The 11,729-nt window shown below is 31.0% G+C and overlaps 1 long non-coding RNA gene across 1 annotated transcript; it reads left to right on the top strand.

The window, feature by feature from the left end:
* The first annotated feature begins 966 nt into the window (after window positions 1-966).
* On the top strand, window positions 967-11,047 carry LOC136082260 (uncharacterized). The gene is made up of 3 exons (XR_010639531.1): window positions 967-4,492; window positions 10,402-10,470; window positions 10,903-11,047. It is a non-coding gene; the product is annotated as an uncharacterized LOC136082260 (long non-coding RNA).
* Window positions 11,048-11,729: the final 682 nt, after the last annotated feature.

The raw sequence follows: 11,729 nt of genomic DNA on the forward strand, positions 1-11,729 counted from the left end.
TAACTTTACTTTTAATTGTTTTACGATTCAATTTAGTTATACCATGTCAATTGTAAATGGATCGAAAGCATGGCAGTATTTTTGTAAAGAAAAATCTGGCGAATCTGCATTTTCCAAAAAGTGCAATGTAAAGATAATGTGCAAAGGATTTTTAACAAGTGGGTTCCTTCGTCATTTAGAAAATGCTCATAAAGAATTGGATTTAAATATGAAGCGTCTACATGAAGATACTGGTTCGGAAATTAAAATTGAGCAAAAGAAAATCACATTGTTTGTTAAACAGCAGACTATCGAGGAAGTTGTGCCAAAACTAGCAACGGTGGATGGCTTCTCAATAAATGCCATAACAAAAAGTGAATTCATTAGAAAATCATTGTCTGAAAAAGGCATGTTATTACCAAAAAATCCATCCCATGTTATGAGTATGGTAAAATATGATTGAGCTAAACAAACCGTGATTTTAGAGATAACAAAAGAAATATCTGGCGGTTCGCGATTATTTTTTATCGTTAGACGAATATACGTCTTTAAAAAATCGACGTTATTTAAATGTAAATTTACACTTACTAACCTAGTTTTGGAACCTGGGATTGACTCCGATAGGTGGATCACTTCCTGTTGAAAAAATGTTGATCTGGTTGAAAATAAACTGTCAGATTTCAATTTATCAATTAAAAACCACATCATAGCTAGTGTCACTGACGGAGCATCCGTAATGAAAAAATTTGGACGGCTAAGTGGTATTGAACATCAGCTGTGTTCAACACCACTTAGCCGTCCAAATTTTTCTTTTTTTTGGCAGTATGTGATGCTATTTACAAAAAGTCAGACTCTTCAGCAAAATATATTGTATTCGAATTGCAGTTGCAAGATTCCGATGAAAGTTTGAGTGGTTACAATGAGTTTGATGATGTATTTGACTGTAATGATGAGTCATTACAGTCAAATACATCATCAAAATTATCGTAATCACTCAAACTTTCGTCGGAATCTTTAAATGTGATTCAAATTCATTGAGCTCAACAGGCGTTACTTTTATCAAAAAGTCAAACAAGTTTTTTTTTTTTTTAAGCATCTTCGCTTCCAACAAGGCTGCAAACAGCCACTAATTAAAGTTGGAAGTTACTGAAAGAAAAAAGATGAAGATTTTAGAGCAAGATAACGATTGACAGACGACTTAAAAGATTACAAATTATATGAATCAGGAAAGCAAGATGAAGGAAGCGAATTCCAAAGAACTGATGTTCGAGGAAAAAAACTAGACGAATAAGCGTTTTTGGAGTACTTGTGAGCAGTCACAGAAAAAGGATGAGACTTAATTGAATGACGAGTAACACGAAAATGAATTTAGTAGATGGCACAAGAGACGCTAGCTCTTCAGAGCAGTGCCCATTATAGTATTTGTAAAAAAGAGAAAGAGAAGCAACATTACGACGATGTGATAATGGTTGGAGGTTGGCTGCAAGAGCAGGTCCAACTATGTTTACAATGCATTTTTGCACATTGTCTAAAAGAGAAAGGGCATCATTAGAAGATCCGCCCCAGATATGGCAATAATATTCCATACAAGGCCGGATTTGAGATTTTTAGAGATAGAGAATAGAATCCGAAGTAAGAAAGTGACGAGCTCGATAAAGAGATGCAACCTTAGCAGATGCTAATTTTGCGACTGATTTGATATAGGGTTTCCAAGAAAGATCGGAAGTAAGAGTTAATCCTAGAAGATGAAGAGTAGGTGACTCATCGAGTACATCACCGTTCATAAATATAGGAAGATCTAAATTATTGCGATAACGATTGGCTGAAAAATTTTTTATCTGAATTAAAGTTCACCAGCCACTGTGAGCCCCATGCTGTAGAAGAAGTGAGATCCTTTTCAAGCTCAAATGCCCCCTCCAAGCAATCAGAGGGTGTTGGTTTCTTATCACGACAAGAATAAATGGTAGTATCATCACCAAACAATGCCACATTAGATGTGAGAATATCTGGAAGATCATTAATGTATATTGAAAAGAGTATAGGGCCAAGGATAGAACCTTGAGGAACCCCTGAAGTTACAGAATAAGAAGAAGAGTGTTGTCCATCGAGGACGACTTTTATGCTACAATTGGAAAGGAAGGATTCAATGATCTTAAAGATTTTACCGGATACACCATAAGAAGAAAGCTTATGGAGAAGACCAGCATGCCAAATTTTATCAAAAGCTTTTGAAATGTCAAGAGCGATGGCCTTAACCTCTCCACCTTCATCTAATGCACGATAAAACCTGTCAGTTATTAATGTTAGCAAATCAGCTGAAGAACGAGAAGATCGAAATCCATATTGATGGTCAGAAAATAAGTTATTAAATTCAAGATGAGAAATTAAGCGTTTGTTAATTAAAGATTCAAAAACCTTGCTTATGATAGGAAGAAGACTTATGGGACGGTAGTTAGACGAATCAGATCGCTCTCCAGAGTTTTTGAAAATAGGGATAACAGATGCCGCTTTCCAGCAGGCTGGAAAACAAGACTCAGATAAGTACTTGTTGAATAGTTTTGAGAGTATAGACGACAGCTCCGGAGAACACTTCTGCAATACAATAACAAGTATGTTGTCCGGGCCACAAGCTGTAGAAGAGTCTAAGCAGGAAGTCACTTTAGAAACAGATGCTGGAGTGATATGAATGTCAAGCAATGGATCAAGCTGTTTGTTAGCAATATCAGGTAGAACGCAACTAGTGGAATCAAGAGATGATATTGATGAAAAGTTTTTAGCAACCAATTTGGTTTTGTCTTTAGGTGAAGTGACAAAGTCTGAACCATAAAAGGGAGGATGAATTATAGATTTGCCCTTCTTATTGATATTATTAAATATTCTCCAGAAGTCACGAGAGCCTAATTTTTGAGATGAGATACGAGATTTCATGACCTGAGAAAAGCGGGCTTTGGCATTAGACAAAACCTTTTACAATGGTTTCTAGCAGTAATAAACAGACGTCTGTTTTCTGGAGAGTCGTTTCGCTGATAAATATGGAAGTAACGATTTCGATTGGCAATCGCAGCAGCACAGTGTGAGAAAAACCATGGAGGAGAGTGAGGCTTGACCTAGAATTGTTAAGAGGGAACAAAAGATTCCATGCCATCCTGAATCCACGAAGTTACGTAAGAAGCACATTTGTCGACAGGAAGACGAAAGATTTCTACCCAAGGGCTATCACGAAGAAAATCACGGAAAGAATCCCAGTCAGCTTTACTGTAGTTGTAAGAGGTTCGATAATAGGGGGATTTAGGTGATGAAGAAGAATGAGATATTAGTTTTAGAGAGATCAAACTGTGGTCAGAAGAACCTAAGAGTGAATGTGGAGAAACTGAGCACTGACTAGGATCAGAAACAAGACATAAGTCGAGTAGAGAAGGTAGATGATTCGGGTTGTCAGGAAAGCGAGTTGGAAAGTTGACTATTTGAGTTAGGGATTGAGAAAGGCAAAAGTTGTGGGCTTTAGTGCCTGCAGGGTCACTGACACTAGAGCCAAACCATTCAGAGTGGTGAGTATTAAAGTCACCAACAACAACTATATTAGCTGATGGATAAAGACAGAGGGCTTGATTAATATGATCAGAAATAACGTCAAAAAGAGTGCAGTCTTGAGATGAAGGAGAGCGATATAGAACAAAGAGAAAGGCGATAGAGTGAAGTGGTGCTAAACGAAAGCACATCAAAGAATATTCTGTGGATTCAAACCTAGTTTCACGACAAATGGGTGAATTCTTACGAATGTAAATGCCGAGGCCAAGCATGTGACTATTGGAGTCTATACAAATTAGAGAAAGATAACCATCAACACTAAGATCACAAGATGAGACAGCTGAACTCAAATTAATCTCACAAAGAGCAAGTAGGTCTGGTGAACTATGCAAGAGATAAGACTCAACAGAAGAAAAGTTACTTCGAAGACCACGAATATTAGTGAATGATAGGTTTAGAGAACTTGGTGATGATGATGGTTTTTTGTGTTTTATAGTTTTTGGTACTTTATTCATTTTTAAATTTAATTGAACTTGACTCAAAGCACAGAAGTACTCAGAACACTGTTTAATAGCCCAAGCAATCGTCTCATTACTATTAATAAACCCTGAGTCGTAACAAAGGACTCCCCCAGTGAAAAATAAAACCGCGTCCCACATGGGTTCCGCATGGGTTCCGTGTGGGATTGATGGGATTTACGTGGGACGGATTTTCCCATGTGGTATCCGTATGGAAATTTGTCACCTTAAACCCATGTGGGTAATCCCACATGGGTTACATGTGGGAACCATATGGTATTTACACACATGGGAAATCCCACGTGGGTTTCCTGTGGGATTTGCATGGGAATTAATTTGAAAGCTGGAAACTAAAAAAAAACTTTTAAAAAAAAACTAAAAAAATTTTTTTAAATCGACATTGCATTGCGTTAGTTTTTACTGTGTGAAAGTATTTTGTAATAATATAGAGAATGGCAAGCAGGAATGTAAGTACCACGAATAATGTTTATCTTTCTTTATAGAAATAAGATTAAGATTTGTGCAAATAGACGTATTATCAGGATAATATAATAGTTATTTGAATATAGATCTTGAGTAAATTATTTGCAAACAATTAACTGATGCAAGTTGAAATGTTGTCAAAAACCAATCTTGCATGCATGAGACACTGCAGTGTCCCACAAAGAAATGCAGGTTTGAAAGTCAAAGAATTCCCAGTTTTCTTTATTAAAAAAAGAAAAAAAATGGAGATGGGTTTCTGTAACTTTTTTTATGCTCCAAAACTTTTAACTTTAGATATAATAAGGTCCTTAAGACTTGAGGGACTTACGAACTACATTGAGGAATAAAAACAGGATATTTGCAGAAACTTTTCAATTTTTAATCTGGAGTACCACAGTGTTATTGGGAATAAAGCCTCTGGGTCTAGTTTTCAAAGTAATATGATCTAAAGTAATGTTTAAATAAAATAATATGCTTTAAAATGCATATAGTTATACATATAACTCCTGATAGTTAACTATATGTATAACTAGTTATTTTTTAAGGTTATGCTTGAACAAATTAGTACCAATTAATTCAAATTCAAGATTTAGTTAAAGTTCAAGTTAAAGTTCTTATTTATTCATTGTTTTTGTTAATTTTATATTTATTTGTTCAAATTTATCAGTTAGTACTATTTTTTACTACAGTAAGAATGTTTATCATTGTTGAACGTGATTTTATCAGTAACTTAATTTTATTTTCAACATATTTTGACAACACCCTTTATATTATAAATGATGACAGCTTTACTTTTCTATTGATGTTAAATTTATTAAGTTTCAACATTAAAACAATAAAATTGATACAAAATTTCACTTTAAAACAAAATTTCACTTTAAATACCATTAACATTGTGATGATAATAGCATTAGGAAACTAGTATTTATGTATTATTATTATACTATAAATAAATAGTTTTTTAATTCATTTTATAAAATAGCGACTGACAACTGATAATTAATGGAAATAAATAGAAATTATAAAAATCATGTAAACTTCATTTATTATTTCTAAATACTATATTAATGTTAGTCTACAAAGTTAAAATCAATTTAGAGCATTGTTATTAGTTCTTTTGCGATTCGCACTTCCACTTCTGTCTCTCAAGTTTATAAAATAGGTGGTCAAAGCTTGCTCAATAAGTAGGTTCTCAGCATAACAATGCTTTTTTTTTACACTTTCTAAAGAGAAATATGGCAAATTGATTACTTGTTTTACCTAAATCATAGGGTCATCTATGCATAATGATGTCAGATGATGACCCGTTTTATTGAACACCTCCACCCTTTATCAAACTCAGTCATTTTTTTTGCCATCTCCCATTGAAAATGATGTCAGTTTTTGTTATCATATTATGATGGTATATCTGAATTGTTAATATAACATAAAAAATGCATATACCATCAATTTTTTTCTGGTTCAATTATACATTTATTCTCAACAGTACTAAAAGCAAAAAAACAAACATAAATTGTTCTTTCAGATAAGCAAGCTAATTTCTGAATTTAAATTGTTTTTCCTATGATTCTCTACAGTTTTAAGCAACAAAAGCAAGAAGTTTTTAGACCACATTGTTGGTGTAAATACCTCTAAAACCTGCTCATAGCTAGCATAATTTGTTTTACTTTTTTTAAAAATAAAATATTTTACTTTTTTTTTAATTCAATTTTTAATTCAAAATTCAATTCTTAACATCCCCTCCCCATTGTCAATTATTGTTAAACTCACACTGCCCCTCTATCTACTGGCATCATTTAAGGATGATCCCATAGCCTAAATACTATATATATATATATATATATATATATATATATATATATATATATATATATATATATATATATATATATATATATATATATATATATATATATATATATATATACATATACATTATTTTTACTTTATTTACAACACCATTTGATATACAATAAACCCTTACAAAGCTTACAATAATTCAGTTAAAATTCAATCTGAGTTATTGAAATGTAATAAATTTAACATCAATAGAAAAGCTGTCATCATTTAAAATGTAAAGGGTGTTGTCAAAATATGTTAAAAGTAAAATTAAGTTACTAATAAAATCACGTTCAACAATGATAAATATTCTTACTGTAGTAAGAATTAGCACTAGTTAACAAATTTGAACAAATAAATATAAAATAGTGAAAAAACAATGAACAAATAAGAATTTGAACTTGAACTAAATCTTAAATTTGAATTAATTGGTACTAATTTGTTCAAGCATAACCTTAAAAAATAAGTTATATATAATAAATTTTATGTATAACTAGTTATACATATAGTTAACTATCAGGAGTTATATGTTTAACAGCATGCATTTTAAAGCACTTTATTTAATTTATATATTACTTTAGATCATGATACTTTGGATACTGGACCCAGAGACTTTATTCCCAATTACACTGTGATACTCCAGATTAAAAATTGAAAAGTTTCTGTAAATATCCTGTTTTTGTTCCTCAATGTACTTTGTAAGTCCCTTAAGTTTTATGAACCTTATTATATATAAAGTTAAAAGTTTTGGAGCCTAAAAAAAGTTACAGAAATCTCCCCCCTATTTTAATTTTTTTTTTAAATAAAGAAAATTTGACTTTCAAACCAGAATTTCTTTGTGGGACACTGCAGTGTCCCATGCATGCATGCTTGGTTTTTAACAACATAATTGCAACATTGCAGATAATATACTCAAGAACTATATTCAAATATCATATGAACATGTTAAAGAATGATGTTAAAGAATGTTCATATGATATTTGAACATCACAAATTTAATAATATTGATGTGATATGTTATATAAATAATACCATAATAGATTATGATATGAAAATAAGATAGAATATGATGGCAATGATCAAAGAATAAATTTACTTATAGAAATTTAGATTTAGATTTGTTTATTAGTTTCAGAATATTATATTATGTGTGACCACGGCCTTCTATAATAACAGGCCTTGACATCGCGCAACAAAGTTGTTAAACTGAAGGCCAATTCCTAATACTGTGTTCATCTTTTAACATTAGACAAAAGTTTGTGTTTGCGCTTTTTTAATAAATCTTTAAAATTTGATTGGTTTATAAATTAGATATGGCAACTTCAAGACGATAACGTTGTAAGGTTCAAGGCGTTACATTGTAAGGTAACAATATTGTCAAACTAACAATAAGTTTTTTTAATAATTAAAATGCCTTTAAAATGCTTTGTACCTCTTTGCAAGTCAAACTATCTCAACTACAACAAAAATGTTAATTTATACAACTACAACTACAATATCAATTACAATTACAACAAAAATATCAATACTCAACTACAACAAAAATATCAATTTATAAATTCCCGAAGAATCTAGAGGAGAGAAAAAGATGTAGTGAAGCTATCCTAAGAACTGGTTTTATTGTTACAGACTATACAGCAGTATGTCAACTGCATTGGCCAAATGAAGCACCTTTTGAAAGCAAATATGGGAAGCAACGACCTTTAAACCCACCATCTGTTTTTAAAAATATTCCGCCTAGTTCTTTAGCCACACCAGCAAGTAAAGTTAGAAAAACTGTAACTTTAAGCGGTTTTCGAAGCATTTTACCAGATGAGTTAAATGATTTTCTAAAAGAGGATGAACTTATATTTGACGATATTCAATCTTTGTTAAGTGATAATAACGATGTTATTGTTTTCCAGCTTAATAAAAAAAGTTTACACATACAATCAAAAATGTACAAACTTGGTGTTCCATTATTTATTTTAGTAATTTTTAATTAATATTCATTCGTAGCTAACCATAATCGCACAACTTGTAATATTTCATCTTTAGCTGTAAACAAATTAAAGTTAATAAAAACGAAATCAGCTTTATTTGAAGCAGTTAGTTTTTTAAAAAATAAAGAAAGTTCGCTTCAGTCAAATATTCTATTCGAACACCTTAATGGTATGAGAAAAGTTAATGTTGGTAACGTTTTATATACTTCAGATACTATATGTAGAGCATATGAGTATTTTGCTATGCGACAAAGTTTATATGATTGTTTGTGTATTGACTACAAGTTGCCAAGTATAAGAACTTTAACACGATTGACTTCAAAAATAAGCTCAATGGAGGACCTAAGTTTCATAAATAGTATTTTTATGAATTTAAATCCATTGAAAAGAACTTCCATACTACTAATTGATGAGGTCTATGTCAAAGCTTCATTACTTTACCAAAGAGGTGCTTTGTTTGGTCAAGCAGTAAACTACCCTGAAAAGTTAGCTAAAACAATTTCATCATTTATGATTAAATGTCTTTTTGGAGGTCCAGAATTTATATGTAGAGCTCAACCTGTTGCAAATCTTTCCTCTGAATTTCAGTTTGCTCAATGTCAACAAATTGTTGATACGATAAATAATATTGAAAATGGTAAGACACTAGTAATAATTACTGATGGTAACGGTGTAAATCAAAGATTTTTTGGAATGTTTAAAACAGTTGATAGTAAACCAACATCAGGTTAACAACATCAGGTTAACAACATCAGGTATATATTTATTGTATGATTATGTGCATCTCATAAAATCTATACGAAACAATTGGTTGACAGAAAAGACTGACGAACTTCAATTTTTGAAGAGATTGAAAATAAAGCATTTGAAGGTACTGCTGTATTTATTTAAAAAATAATTTTTTTTCGAATGTTGTTAATGTCAAAGCACCTGGTGCTGGCATTCGGTTTAAAAATGAATTATGCGGAGAAATCCACTCAGCTGGTGATCAACAGTTACAACTGCTACGAGATATTGCTGAACTATCAAATTTTATGAAACTCTACAGGTAAGCGTGCAAAACAGCTTACGCTAGATACTAGCAATGCAATAGCGCATTTATGTTATGGCTTTACTGATCTCATAGAAACTTTGTTGAGTAATGGAGCTAAGTATGTCTTATTAGGTTGGTTTTCAACAGATCCACTTGAAAAAGCTTTTTCTAAGCTTCGACAGGGATTTGGAGGTAATTACTTTATAAACGCTAAATCTGTAATTGAAAAAATTAGTATTCAACATACTAAATTGATATTACAACTTGACAATCCTGTTGATGGTATCGATAGTCATACTTGTGACATATATTCTAGAGATATTTCTACTGATGAAAAAGAACTTCTGTTTAATATACATGATCTTGAAAGCTCAGTTAATAAATCTACATTAGTGGCTATAGTTTACATAGCTGGCTATGTGCAAAAAAGCGAAATAAAAATTTATGATGATTCTACCAATTATTATTATAAATATGGAAGTTATCTGTACAGCCTAAACAGAGGCGGACTTGAAATTCCTTCTGATACTCTTTTCTAATGGTCAGTATTTTGCTTTTTTTTTCAAGGTGCTACTGACCCTTTATGCAGAACATTTTGTGTTACTCAGTTTCAGTTCATTGCTGCTAAATATAAATTTAAAATCACAAAAAAACAATGCAGAGTATATTCTAATAATCTGCTAAAGACTTACTCACTAATTACCACTCCCAAAATACTAAAGCTATCATAATTTATGTGAAAATTAGTTTTGTAATTTGTTATGCTATTTACTTGTTATGTTTTTTATTTTCTCATTAGCCTATATGTCTCTCAATATGTTTGGATTTGTAAATATTTACCCTGTTGAGATATTTTGATAAAACATTTTTTTTTGCTTGAATCAACGGCATTTTTTAGCGATGTCAAGGCCTGTTATTATAGAAGGCCGTGTGTGTGACGAAAAAGTAAAGATACTTTTGCATTGAAAAAGTAGGTTTTAACATTTTTGTTTTTGTTTTTTTATTTAACTACTTATCCTAATTGATCACTTTTTTTCAGGATTCTCCTCATGGGTTCAAGCTCATTACGCATAATATGTGTTCAATTACCCATAACACGTTAGTCATTGTAAGTAATAAATTAGGAAATAATTATTTGTGAAATATTGTAGTCATTAATGACTTCAACCTGGCTAATAATTAAAATTGCTCGACTAATAAGGTTCCTTATTAAAATTGCTCTTTCTCTCTCTCTCTCTCTTTCTCTCTTTCTCTCTTTCTCTCTCTCTCTCTCTCTCTCTCTCTCTCTCTCTATATATATATATATATATATATATATATATATTATATATATATATATATATATATATATATATATATATATAAATATATATATATTTATATATATTTGTATTTGTATTTTTTTTTTAGAAAATGTTTGAAGAAAGTTAGATATATAATATAATATAAATACAAATATATATAAATATATATATATATATATATATATATATATATATATATATATTTATATATATTTGTATTTATATTTTTTTTTTAGAAAATGTTTGAAGAAAGTTAGAAGATACTAAAAACTTTGGTATTATGCAAGCCGAAGCGATTCAATTGATTCAATCGACAAAAAACGGCGTGTAAATCGCAAAAGAAAAAATAATATTTTTAATATTCATTTTGGATGTATTGAATAATAGCATTTATTTTAAAATAAATTCATTTTGCAACACGTTTTTTAATTTTATAAAATTTCGTCATAATAGTTTAAGGTAAATCCAACATAGGTTATAGGTGGAAAACATCACATGTAGAAGATCAAAAATGCTACACATTTTGAATACTAAATGGGATAAAGTAGCAAATACTAGATTAAGTTGGGCCTCTCTGAAAGCTTCGATGATTATTTTTAAATTACTATTTAAGTAATTTTTAAATTAAAAGAATTTTAAAAATTATCATAGAAGCATTCAGACTTTCATTTGTCTAGTATTGACTACTTTTATACCATTTGGATTAAAATATGTGGCATTTAAGATCTATAACATGTAGTATTTTCCACCTATATCCCATGTAGAATTTACCACATAAAACCCATGTGGGATTTACCATATGAAACCCACATGGGACAAAATAATAATCCCCATATGGGTTACATATGGTAAAAACCCACGCGTATCCCATATGGGATTTACCATATGGAATCCATGTGGGATTTACCATATGAAACCCACATGGGACAAAATAATAATCCCCACATGGGTTACATATGGGAAAAATCCACGCGTATCCCATGTGCGCTTTTTCACTGGGCCAAATCTGGCCTCCGCAATGCACACCAATAGTACAAACAGGGACAACATCCATGCGCAACAT

Source organism: Hydra vulgaris, chromosome 07, assembly GCF_038396675.1.
Source record: "Hydra vulgaris chromosome 07, alternate assembly HydraT2T_AEP".
Classification (NCBI taxonomy): domain Eukaryota; kingdom Metazoa; phylum Cnidaria; class Hydrozoa; order Anthoathecata; family Hydridae; genus Hydra; species Hydra vulgaris.